The 13,231-nt window shown below is 36.8% G+C and overlaps 1 protein-coding gene across 1 annotated transcript in view; it reads left to right on the forward strand.

Moving 5' to 3' along the window:
• Positions 1-386: 386 nt before the first annotated feature.
• Positions 387-13,231, forward strand: part of LOC124788187 (zinc finger protein 267-like) — a 53,415-nt gene continuing 40,570 nt past the window's right edge. The window contains exon 1 of the mRNA XM_047255353.1: positions 387-624. The gene's annotated coding sequence lies outside the window, so the exon portion shown is untranslated. The remainder of the gene's footprint in view (positions 625-13,231) is intronic.

The following is a 13,231-nucleotide window of genomic DNA, read 5'->3' on the forward strand; positions in this document are numbered from 1 at the left end:
TTTATGTCAGTTATTCCCATATTTTAAATGATATTCGTGATTAAGAAAGTGAGAGTGAAGTCATATGCCCAAACAATGTACTGAAAATGATGAACTGGGCTGAACAAGAAATAAGTAAGGGTTGGAGAAAACAAAACCTGAACACACATTCCGTAGTCGAACGCTTTTACCGCCAGAATAACACTATTCGTGTATTCATAACATCCGTGGTGCAGCCAAAATACATGAACAAATATTTCCCATTAAAGTGTGGTTGGCATTTGCTTGGATGTTATTCGATTTTGTTGCTGTAATACCGATATCACTGGGCAATACCAACGGGCGGACGACAACGAATTTCAATCTGTAGATGTTGGTATACACTTATGTTTTGTAAACAGAGCGGAGGAAACACTATTTAAACTAACAAACAGTGATTTTAGTTATTAATTGAAGCACGTAGAAAATCTTTAACGATTTAAGTAATCTGGCGAAGCGAGTAAATGTCATAAGATACACTACAATCCGTACTTTTAGGTCGACGACATTAAGGAAAATAATGCGGAATTTATATGGGGCGTGTTTGTATTTTTTACTCCACTGTTCAGCAGTTTGGAAATGCCACTGTATTGAATTCGGTTGATGGTATGTTCAAATTACGCAACTAATAGCAATACCATTTGTTGCCTGGTATCGTATAGATTTGCTCCCTCTTTTGCTATGGTATGGATATATTATTGTTACTACTACTACTATCACTATTTATCCAATAGATGAAAAGAAACCTAAGTATGTACGTGATCCTGGAAATGAGATCATTGTCTTACTATGTACAGTAGGGGAGCAGTATGTGTTATAATTTATAGTCATGTTCTCTTGTGTGGGGCTGCTGAAATGATGCTATACTGTTTATAAATTTATAGATTTGTTCCATGCAAGCAGGTTCAGTGCTGTTTGTACTGAGTAGGTCACTTTGAATGGATGACCAAAGGGTCATTCCATATCAAATCACCCAATAAAAAATAAATTTTACACCCACCTCTTTAGATTTTCATGAAATTTGGCTCAAATGCTTCTAAAACCATCCTCACAACACCTGCAAATTTTTTTTGCTGTATCTCTTATAGTTTTTTAAAATAAATTTTTAAAGTTATTATGTTTTGCGTTTTCCAAACCTTCGGAAATGGTAAATTTAATTTGTATTCAAAACTTTAAAATTGCTCATCTTAAAAATTCTTTTAGATAACATTATGAATTTTTGCAGCAAGTTTATTTATTATACATATTTGAAGATAAAAATGATACTATTAAAATATATTAATATTTTCTATGATTTTTTTTTTTTTTTTTTTTTTTTACGGATGTTTTGTTTTATAAGAATTGCAATATCTAGAGTCTCAGACGTGATAGAATGCTCAAATTTGTTTTAATTTACTCTTAAACATATAGGCTACTTGATAAAACAAAAATAATGACGGCTTTTTAACATGTTTATTAATTATAGTAGATTACATTAGAATTATGTACAAAGATAGTGTACTTACGACACTTATGTATAACCCAACTGATTGCTTGAAACATTGAATTTTTTGAGTAATTTTGTCTTTTTAATTAAACATTAATGCTGATTCAAACTGTTTTTCCACTTCATCCAAGAGCTTTCAGTTCTTTTGATACAGTCTTTTTTGAAGTAATACATTCTTCCAGTGTCGCTTGATTGAGGTGCATCTACTACACAGACTATGTGCTCCAAAGGCACTATACAAGAATCTTCTCTTTTAGGCCAATAAAATGATGCAGCTGGTCCTGAAGGATGTAGAAATAGAATTTCTGCATCTTCTTCATCATTGAATATTGTTTTTACCAGTCCAAAGTACCAGTTACCATCATAATTTGCTGCCACATAGCTATTTATGGATGGTTCAACACGAACCCAATCAGAAGAAGAATGGAAAGAAAAGACTAAGGAGGGTTTTGCACTATCTGTAGTCCTTCTAATTTCAAGGTTGTTTGTTGGAAGTGGTTTGAAGTTATGAAAACTTCTTGTTCCAGGAATGTTTAGGGTTGCTGAAAAACGGTTTTCCAGTTTTAACCGTAGCAAATCAGCTTCTTTTTTGTCAATAAAGTGAAAATGAATGTTTTCAATATTTTTTTCACAAAACTTGTACACATCGATTGCTGTCATTATTTGTTCTTCGTCTGAAAGCTGTAGACTGGCTTTCCCTAAAATTCTTTTAATAGTTCCTCCTAGGCCATCACAAATTGACTTCCCATGACTTGTTGCAAAAAAAGAGTGTTGGGCATTCAAATTAAAGTCTCTCAAGTGTTCAGTCAAATTTTTGAAACTGTTTCTATTTTTGTACTGCCCAGAACAACCATCTGTAAAGTAGTGAACTGAGTCAATGTCAGTATGATGTAATGGCAGCCACTTTGTAATTTCTTTTTGTACAAAGTTAACAAAACCAGTGTCATGTTCTTGGTCATCACTAATAAAACAGTGGTTGGAAACAAAAATATTGTTTTCCTCATTTCTTAGAAAAACTCCAACTGGGTGTAGATTACAACCACGTCTATTCCAGTGGTAACTTTGGATCTCATTTTGTATAACAAAGGAATAATTTTCACTGAAATCCATCACAATAATTGCTGTTTTGGGTGGTGGGTCTTCTTTCAATCTTTTAAAAGCTGCTGATTGGGATTTTGCTATAAACGAGTGCGGGGTGAGCTTTTCCAATGACCTAACCAATAAAGAAATGTAGTCTTCAACACTGATAGACTGTTTGATCATTTCTGCCCTGTCTGTGTTAACCCACTGACTGATTACAATTTCTTCTTCTAAATCATAAACTTCACTTAGTTTTTCAGTTAAGTACTCAGTTAGTGCAGTATTTGCAGGACGGCTTTCGCAATGATGTAGCCTGCAGTTTTGATTTTCCGTGTTGCACACAAGCATCTTAATTAGATCTTTATAAGATTCTTCAATTTTTACAGCATCCAGTAATAGTTTAACGTTCTGGTTGATACTGCATACACATACAGTGTGTGTGCCTGCAGCACCAGCAAGGATACACCATTTAGGTCTCAAGAAACAAAATTTTGAAAATCCTACTTCTACCTCGGGATTCTCCCATTTAAAAGAATAATAGAGTTCTCTCAAGTTACACAAAATGAGTCTTTTTTGCACGTACACATTTTTTTGAACACTTACTTTATCTTTTCCAGGTAGCACTCTGGAACTTTCATCCTTTTCATAAAAATCTGTTACAAGTCTTACTGTATTTTCAGAGAGAGTTTTACCTTTTTTTGGACCAGGAGTTTCCAAAATACCCTTTTCAGATTTTAGCTTTCTAGCTTGTTGCACCATGTACTCACTTACATTAAATTCTTTCATCACTTTATTTCGACTCCAAGAATCTGGAGCCAAGGTCAGAATCTGGATTTTTCTAGACCTCCCAACAGATGAAATCTTCTCTTTCATAAGAGAAATCATTACATCAAAATCCTTTGCTTTCTCAACCACACTTGTATCTTCTTCATCATCAGAACTTGGTGCATCATATTTTAATGCTTTTTAAACCGCCTTTTTTTGCAGTCTTTTCAATACTGCTAACCTTCCTTTTAAAATAAGACCCTTTACTTTGTTCTGACAAGCCATGAAGCTTTATCGGTGTTAAACCTAAATAATCAAGAGCAATGTTTGTTTGTACGAGGGATTCATTTCTGGATTCCAATGATTCTAATTCAACCATGACTTCATCATCTGTTTCACTTTCATTGACTTCAACTCTTAATTTTTCCTCACAAAAGTTATGGCATGTTGAGCAAAGCTTTTGTCCAGATTTTATGCTACTATTTTTTGTCAGTAATTGTTTAAAAAGATCCAAGCCTACACTTCTCAACGATTTTTTGATGGGCTTTTTGTGTTTTTTAAAAAGTAGTAGCTGTGGTGTGAACATATATTCTTAAATTCACACAGATTAATTCCAGATCGTAAGTGGATCAAATCTTTTTCTTTCTCACTCAATTCAGATACCGGTTGTAACTTTTTTGAAGGTGTGTAGGTTGTTTGGAAACAGTCAGATTTTTTAAATAACTCTACGCTACAGGTTTGAATATCTGACATACTGATTTCACTTTTGGTCTGATTACTGTTCTGGTTACTTTTATAGGATATTGGAAAAGAATGTCTGTAAACTAAGTAACAGTACTTACTGAAAGTTCGAATAAACTTAATAAAATACTATCTAAGCACTATTTAACACTGTAATAATTTTTTTACTTCAAAACACAGGAGTAACAAAACAAAATCCAAGCATACATTGTTACTCCAAGAAGACAAAAACTTATTTTCGGTGTCTAAGTCACTTGGTACTTTTTATTTTTAAAATCTAATTAATATTACTTTAAAAATTAGATAACTATTAAACAGGTTAAAAAGCCAACATAATTTTTCTTTTATCTAATAGCCTATACAATTAAGAGTATTTTAAAACAAATTTGATCTTTCTACCAGGTCTGACTCTAGATATTGCAGTTATACTTTCTCTCCAGTTTGATTCAGTACATCTTGGTTAGTTATCTGCTCATCTAAACATCTGCATTCTCCTATTGCACCATGTTTCAAAATCTCTTCTTTTCTTTTGTGTGCTTCATATTTTCCATGTTTCACTTCCACACATGGCTACTACATTCCAGGCAAAATACCTTCAAAAATGATTTCACAACATTTAAATTTATATTAGATATTAACATGTTTCTCTTTTCCAGGAAAACTTTTCATGTCATGATGAGTATATCTTCTATACTCTCCCTACTTCTGCCATTGTCAGCTGTTTTGTTACCCAAATAGTAAACTTCAGCTACTGCTTTCAAGAATCTTATTCCATAACCAGACTCCTTCAGGATTGCCTTTTACCGAGCGAGGTAACACAGTGATTAGCGTACTGAACTTGCATTTGGTAGGACGACAGTTCAAACCCATGTCCGGCCATCCTGATTTAGGTATTCCATAAATTTCGTAAACCATTTAAGGCAAATACTGGGATGATAATTTTGAAAGACCAGGGCTGACTTCCTTCTCCATCCTTCTCTAATCTGAGCTTATGCTCCATCTGTGATGACCTTGACATGATGTTCAACACTAATCTCCTCCCCCTACATCGCTCTTGTTTTACTTTTAATGATAATCATCTTATAATCTCTTTTCAAGACCATATCCTTCCCATTAACTGATCTCCCAGGCCCTCTTCCATGTCTGTGAGAATTACAATGTCATTGGCAAATTTACCTAATTCCTTCCAATGTGGTTAGTACTAAAATATGAGCTGAACATTATTTAATTACTTATTCATTGTATACGTAAGAAAAGGTACTGGAAACAAAAAAGCATAGAAAGAAGGTACAAACAAACAGTATTATGAGTTATTTAGTACATCAGTTCTACTTTTGAATAGTTTTCAGATTCTTTAAGAGTATAAAGAGCTTTCTATTTCAGCAACTTTTAGGTCTTATTTTTCAAAATATTAAGAGAGGCAGCATGTGCCTCCTTAGCTAATTCGTTGAAAAGCTTTATTCCTACATATGCGTGATGTGTTTTTGTAAGTCAGGTTTTAGGTATATCTATCTTTAAGGCTTGACAAATATGATTATGAATGAACTGCCTGAGGTTGTAACTGGTAAGGTTTTCTGTTATGTACAATAGGTAGCTAAATATAAAAAGAGACGGGACTGTCATTATCTTTAATTCTTTGAAATAAGGCCTACGGATGCTCCTATTGCTATGCTTCTGCCTAATAAATTTTTTTCTGGCTGCTGGAGAATTACCCCATAGAAGAATGCCGTAGCTTGTATGGCAATGGGAGAAGCTGTTATAGGTGTTAGTCAGCAGTTTCCCAGAAAGAGAGTTGCATAATTTTTTCAGCAGAGAGGTAAATCATGAAAGCTTTTGTGATTTATAGTCTGTGACTGCCTACTGTCCATACTCTTCAGTCTGATTTCTGTACCAATTATAGATAACCATTTGCTCCCTGTATTTTATCCTGAGACCCCAGACTGGCATAGGGTTTATTCTAATCCTGACTGTTGAAATCTTTCTCTAAATTTACTAATGCTTTAAATGTAGATAAGCGTTTCTTCATCATATTTTCTGTGGTATGTCATAGTTTTAGAGTTGCCTTTTGTATTGTTTCATTTCTCCAGAACCGAAATTGTTCATCCTTGAGGCTGGATTCTACTAGTCTCCATTCTTCTGAATGTCTGAGTACTTTGTGTCAGTCTTTTGCAACTATGACTTATTAAACTTACTGTTCAGTAATATTCACACTTATCAGTGACTACTTCTTATTGAATTGAAGTTATTACATCCTTCTTGAAGTCTGAAGGTCTTTCGTCAGACTTATATATCTTACACGCTAGGCAGAATAGTTTTGTCATGATATGTTCTCCTAAGGATATGAATAATTCTGAGGATAATACCATCTACTCGGGTATCTTGTATAGAGTTAGATCCTTCAGTGCTCAGTCATTTGTTTCTCATAGGATCCTATCACCCATCGCATTGTCAAGTGCACTTATGGTGTCGGCAGCCTATGCTTTGCATGGTGAGGTTGGCAATTCGTTGACATTTGTCATAGCCAGTGGGGATACAGTATACAGTAGCCAATGAGAATTGTTGAATCTAATGGTTTCCTTTGGTAGAAGATATAAATTGATTACGTTTGTTTTCGAGGTGTAGAGTGTTAGTGTGAATTTTAAGGTCCATTACTGATTTTCATATTTCCTTGGTGATTGACAAAAACTAGTTGTGCTGACAGATTGACCTTTAGCATAGTCCGAGACTTGGGTTAGTTTGAAATGTGACTCTTTGGTTATGAGTTGGCAAAGCCAATGAATGTGAATGGAAAGAAACTAGCTGTGTGCATAGACTTACCTACAGTGTAGCCAGAAGCATAGATTGGTTATAATGTGTTTGTTTGCTTTTAGTTGGTGAAGCCAATGAATCTCAGCAGAAGAATGCAGTTGCCATAATGTATTGATGTATAACATAGCCCAAGATATACATTTTGTCATTGTAATAGCCTCTTTGTGTTTCTTGTTTCCAATTTTGATGAAAATTTTGACAGTGTTCTTAAATTCTAACTGAATAGAACAAAATATCAGCTAACTTTATTTATGAAAATAAGAAATTATGAATGAAAATATTATTGACTAGCTACGTCTACCTCCCCCCCCCCTCCCCCCCCCCCCCCCCCCCCCCCCCCCATGAACCATGGACCTTGCCATTGGTGGGGAGGCTTGCGTGCCTCAGCGATACAGATAGCCGTACCGTAGGTGCAACCACAATGGAGGGGTATCTGTTGAGAGGCCAGACAAACATGTGGTTCCTGAATAGGGGCAGCAGCCTTTTCAGTAGTTGCAAGGGCAACAGTCTGGATGATTGACTGATGTGGCCTTGTAACAATAACCAAAACGGCCTTGCTGTGCTGGTACTGCGAACGGCTGAAAGCAAGGGGAAACTACAGCCGTAATTTTTCCCGAGGGCATGCAGCTTTCCTGTATGATTAAATGATGATGGCGTCCTCTTGGGTAAAATATTCCGGAGGTAAAATAGTCTCCCATTCGGATCTCCGGGCGGGGACTACTCAAGAGGATGTCGGTATCAGGAGAAAGAAAACTGGCGTTCTACGGATCGGAGCGTGGAATGTCAGATCCCTTAATCGGGCAGGTAGGTTAGAAAATTTAAAAAGGGAAATGGATAGGTTGAAGTTAGATATAGTGGGAATTAGTGAAGTTCGGTGGCAGGAGGATCAAGACTTCTGGTCAGGTGACTACAGGGTTATAAACACAAAATCAAATAGGGGTAATGCAGGAGTAGGTTTAATAATGAATAGGAAAATAGGAATGCGGGTAAGCTACTACAAACAGCATAGTGAACGCATTATTGTGGCCAAGATAGATACGAAGCCCACACCTACTACAGTAGTACAAGTTTATACGCCAACTAGCTCTGCAGATGACGAAGAAATTGAAGAAATGTATGATGAGATAAAAGAAATTATTCAGATAGTGAAGGGAGACGAAAATTTAATAGTCATGGGTGACTGGAATTCGAGTGTAGGAAAAGGGAGAGAAGGAAACATAGTAGGTGAATATGGATTGGGGCTAAGAAATGAAAGAGGAAGCCGCCTGGTAGAATTTTGCACAGAGCACAACATAATCATAGCTAACACTTGGTTTAAGAATCATGAAAGAAGGTTGTATACATGGAAGAACCCTGGAGATACTAAAAGGTATCAGATAGATTATATAATGGTAAGACAGAGATTTAGGAACCAGGTTTTAAATTGTAAGACATTTCCAGGGGCAGATGTGGACTCTGACCACAATCTATTGGTTATGACCTGTAGATTAAAACTGAAGAAACTGCAAAAAGGTGGGAATTTAAGGAGATGGGACCTGGGTAAACTGAAAGAACCAGAGATTGTACAGAGTTTCAGGGAGAGCATAAGGGAACAATTGACAGGAATGGGGGAAAGAAATACAGTAGAAGAAGAATGGGTAGCTTTGAGGGATGAAGTAGCAAAGGCAGCAGAGGATCAAGTAGGTAAAAAGACGAGGGCTAGTAGAAATCCTTGGGTGACAGAAGAGATATTGAATTTAATTGATGAAAGGAGAAAATATAAAAATGCAGTAAATGAAGCAGGCAAAAAGGAATACAAACGTCTCAAAAATGAGATCGACAGGAAGTGCAAAATGGCTAAGCAGGGATGGCTATAGGACAAATGTAAGGATGTAGAGGCCTATCTCACTAGGGGTAAGATAGATACTGCCTACAGGAAAATTAGAGAGACCTTTGGAGATAAGAGAACGACTTGTATGAATATCAAGAGCTCAGATGGAAACCCAGTTCTAAGCAAAGAAGGGAAAGCAGAAAGGTGGAAGGAGTGTATAGAGGGTCTATACAAGGGCGATGTACTTGAGGACAATATTATGGAAATGGAAGAGGATGTAGATGAAGATGAAATGGGAGATATGATACTGCGTGAAGAGTTTGACAGAGCACTGAAAGATCTGAGTCGAAACAAGGCCCCCGGAGTAGACAACATTCCATTGGAACTACTGACGGCCTTGGGAGAGCCAGTCCTGACAAAACTCTACCATCTGGTGAGCAAGATGTATGAGACAGGCGAAATACCCTCAGACTTCAAGAAGAATATTATAATTCCAATCCCAAAGAAAGCAGGTGTTGACAGATGTGAAAATTACCGAACTATCAGTTTAATAAGTCACAGCTGCAAAATACTAACACAAATTCTTTACAGACGAATGGAAAAACTAGTAGAAGCCAACCTCGGGAAAGTTCAGTTTGGATTCCGTAGAAACACTGGAACACGTGAGGCAATACTGACCTTACGACTTATCTTAGAAGAAAGATTAAGGAAAGGCAAACCTACGTTTCTAGCATTTGTAGACTTAGAGAAAGCTTTTGACAATGTTGACTGGAATAATCTCTTTAAAATTCTGACGGTGGCAGGGGTAAAATACAGGGAGCGAAAGGCTATTTATAATTTGTACAGAAACCAGATGGCAGTTATAAGAGTCGAGGGACATGAAGGGGAAGCAGTGGTTGGGAAAGGAGTGAGACAGGGTTGCAGCCTCTCCCCGATGTTATTCAATCTGTATATTGAGCAAGCAGTAAAGGAAACAAAAGAAAAATTCGGAGTAGGTATTAAAATTCATGGAGAAGAAATAAAAACTTTGAGGTTCGCCGATGACATTGTAATTCTGTCAGAGACAGCAAAGGACTTGGAAGAGCAGTTGAATGGAATGGACAGTGTCTTGAAAGGAGGATATAAGATGAACATCAACAAAAGCAAAACAAGGATAATGGAATGTAGTCTAATTAAGTCGGGTGATGCTGAGGGAATTAGATTAGGAAATGAGGCACTTAAAGTAGTGTTTTGGGGAGCAAAATAACTGATGATGGTCGAAGTAGAGAGGATATAAAATGTAGACTGGCAATGGCAAGGAAAGCATTTCTGAAGAAGAGAAATTTGTTAACATCGAGTATAGATTTAAGTGTCAGGAAGTCATTTCTGAAAGTATTTGTATGGAGTGTAGCCATGTATGGAAGTGAAACATGGATGATAAATAGTTTGGACAAGAAGAGAATAGAAGCTTTCAAAATGTGGTGCTACAGAAGAATGCTGAAGATTAGATGGGAGATCACATAACTAATGAGGAAGTATTGAATAGGATTGGGGAGAAGAGAAGTTTGTGGCACAACTTGACCAGAAGAAGGGATCGGTTGGTAGGACATGTTCTGAGGCATCAAGGGATCACCAATTTAGTATTGGAGGGCAGCGTGGAGGGTAAAAATCGTAGAGGGAGACCAAGAGATGAATACACTAAGCAGATTCAGAAGGGTGTAGGTTGCAGTAGGTACTGGGAGATGAAAAAGCTTGCACAGGATAGAGTAGCATGGAGAGCTGCATCAAACCAGTCTCTGGACTGAAGACCACAACAACAACGTCTACCTCATGATTCATCATGTCAACTTCCCATGATTCATTGCACAAACCATTACCACCAGCAGCGTGCAACAGAAAAGCCGTTGAAATCATAAGCATACTTTTACATCTGCTTCCAATGCCCTGTCAGTAATATTGTCTTAGATTTGTTTCCTTTGCATAGACGTTTTAAGTATTCCTGCCACCATTAAGCCTTTCCTTATTGTCTTAGTAATGGCTTTTCATCTGATATCTGTATATTTATACAGCTGTGTGTCTTTTCTCCATAAGCCTGCCCCCCCCCCCCTCTCTCTCTCTCTCTCTCTCTCTCTCTCTCTCTCTCTCTCTCTCTCTCTCTCTCGCTGTTGAACCTTCTGCTATCAGATGAAGTTGTGGTGTATGATATCATACAAGTGCAAACAGAGAGAGACATAACACTGACATTGACTCTGTATCACATGGTCCTGGGTTCGATTCCCGGCCTGTTCGAGGATTTTTCTCCATCTGGGACTAAGTGTTGTCCTCATCATTTCATCATCATGGTGAGACTGGGCAGTGAAAATATTTTGACTTTGTACAGGAGCTGATAACCATGCAGTTGAGCGCCCCACAAACCAAAACGTGATGCTCATCAGAACACTGACAATATTTGTGTGTAATTTGCAAACAATCATAAAAGTCAAAATTTATGAACTACAATTAATCTGATAGCCCATTACATATCAAGAAAGCAACTCCTTGTCATCAGTATTTAAGATAAGTGGATACTCTTAGTACCATATTGGAGAAATGTTAATAGATCTCAAGAGTAAAGTAGAAGAGTAACAAGTGTTAATTCCATAGTAAGAAGTGTTAGGCATGACTAAAGTGTAATGCGAATAATCTATTAAAAATTGCAATGAGCACCCACATAGACTCAGGATTGCTGAGGCATGCACATACGGTGGGGACAATATAGTATAGAATAATAACAATAGGTCTAGATGTAGGTGTAGTTGTAGTTAGTCAGCAAATCTTGATATCTTTTGAGGCAGCTAGTAACCGTTGTAGAAATTTAAGCTGAACATTAGTCACTTAGGACTTTATTTGCATTTCTTTTATTTTATGTGATACCTTGTTACGTTACCATATATGGAATATAGTGAGAATATTATGAAAAGTATAGAATGCTATTCACCATGTAGCAGAGATGTTGTTGTAGATAGGCACAACAAAAAGACTGTCAAACAAGTTAGCTTTTGACAAGAGGCCTTCTCCCAAATTAGACAAAACACACACACACACACACACACACACACACACACAAACGCAATTCACACACACATGGCCACTGTTGCAGGCTGCCATGGCATTGGTCAAGCGTGTGTCAGTTACCTTTTGGCTGGAAGCTAACTTGTTTGACATTGACAGTCTTTTTGTTGTGCCTACCTGCAACTCGTCCTCCCTGCTGTATGGTGTGTAGCAATCTATTCTTTTCATGATATTGTCATTATTCTACCTTGGATTTCCCATTGTTGTATATGTAATATAAAGCACTGACTTTTACCACACACGAATATATTGAATATGTATGATCGCAGGGCCAAAGTTTATATTAATGGACTTAATTGTGTCTATATTATTGTTTGCAATGAAGTTTGTGGTGACAGACTGATTTGCAATGTAGTGAGAGATCTAGGCTAACAGTTTGGTAGGTTACAGTTTGGTTGTGAGCTGGTGAAGTTAGCAAATGTGGTGTCATGGAAGAGTTTGTAGTTCTTGTGTGGGTCATATGTTATACACATTGTTTTGTCCACCATTTTGTTGCTGTCATGGTTCAAAGGAGACTGGTGGTATTGGAAGCTTTAATTAACCAATTTTTCTGTACTCAGCATCTATCTTTTCCATACTGACACCCTTCTGCAGCTTTGCATTTGTGTGCTAGTCATTCCTGCTTTGCTGTTTCTTGCAATCTTCATTTTTTTGACATTTGTATTCCCTTTCATGTGATTCACTTGCAAAATTTTATGTATTTTCTGTTTGTCAATGTAATTCCATGTCTCATGTGTCTTACCTTTATCATTTTGCGTGATCCTTTATTGCCTTGACTATTCCTTCTGAAAATTCTGATAAATAAATTATAATCAGAGTCCACATCTGCTTCTGGATGTGTTTCACAGATGTAAATCGAGTTTCGAAATCCCTCTTTTTTTTTTTTTTTTTTTTTTTTTTTTTTTAAAAATCATTACATAATCAGTCCGAAACCTTTTTGTGTTTTCAGGTCTCTTCCACATACCCCATCAGCCCAAACCTGTTTTGACACTGGGTGAATAAAAAATAGAGAAAAGTTAAGATGGTGGTTTTAATGCTTCAGCTGTTTTACGTAGTCTCCACCTCGCCCCCGCCCATTTGAGTGAAGTGCACAGAACATTCATGCAACACTGTGAAAATTCCAGAAAAGTTCTCCTTTGGGATGATGATCAAGTTGTTCGTCACATTGGTTTGAAAGTCAGTTAAGTCGTCGGAGCATTGATCCTTGATGTGAATTTCTATTGTTTGTCATTCTGTGGTAGGGTCATATTGATAACAAGAAGTCTCATCTATCATGATTTCTTCCAGAAAAGCATTGCCACGTCAATCAAGTCGTGGCAAGTATCCGTGTGTCCTCGTTTTTGTTTGATAGTCAAGTTGTCCAGGAGAAACTTTGCACAGACTCTTCTGTATTTGAAAACATTCTGGAGAATATCTTGAATACTTGATTTAAA

This window comes from Schistocerca piceifrons, chromosome 1, assembly GCF_021461385.2.
Source record: "Schistocerca piceifrons isolate TAMUIC-IGC-003096 chromosome 1, iqSchPice1.1, whole genome shotgun sequence".
Classification (NCBI taxonomy): domain Eukaryota; kingdom Metazoa; phylum Arthropoda; class Insecta; order Orthoptera; family Acrididae; genus Schistocerca; species Schistocerca piceifrons.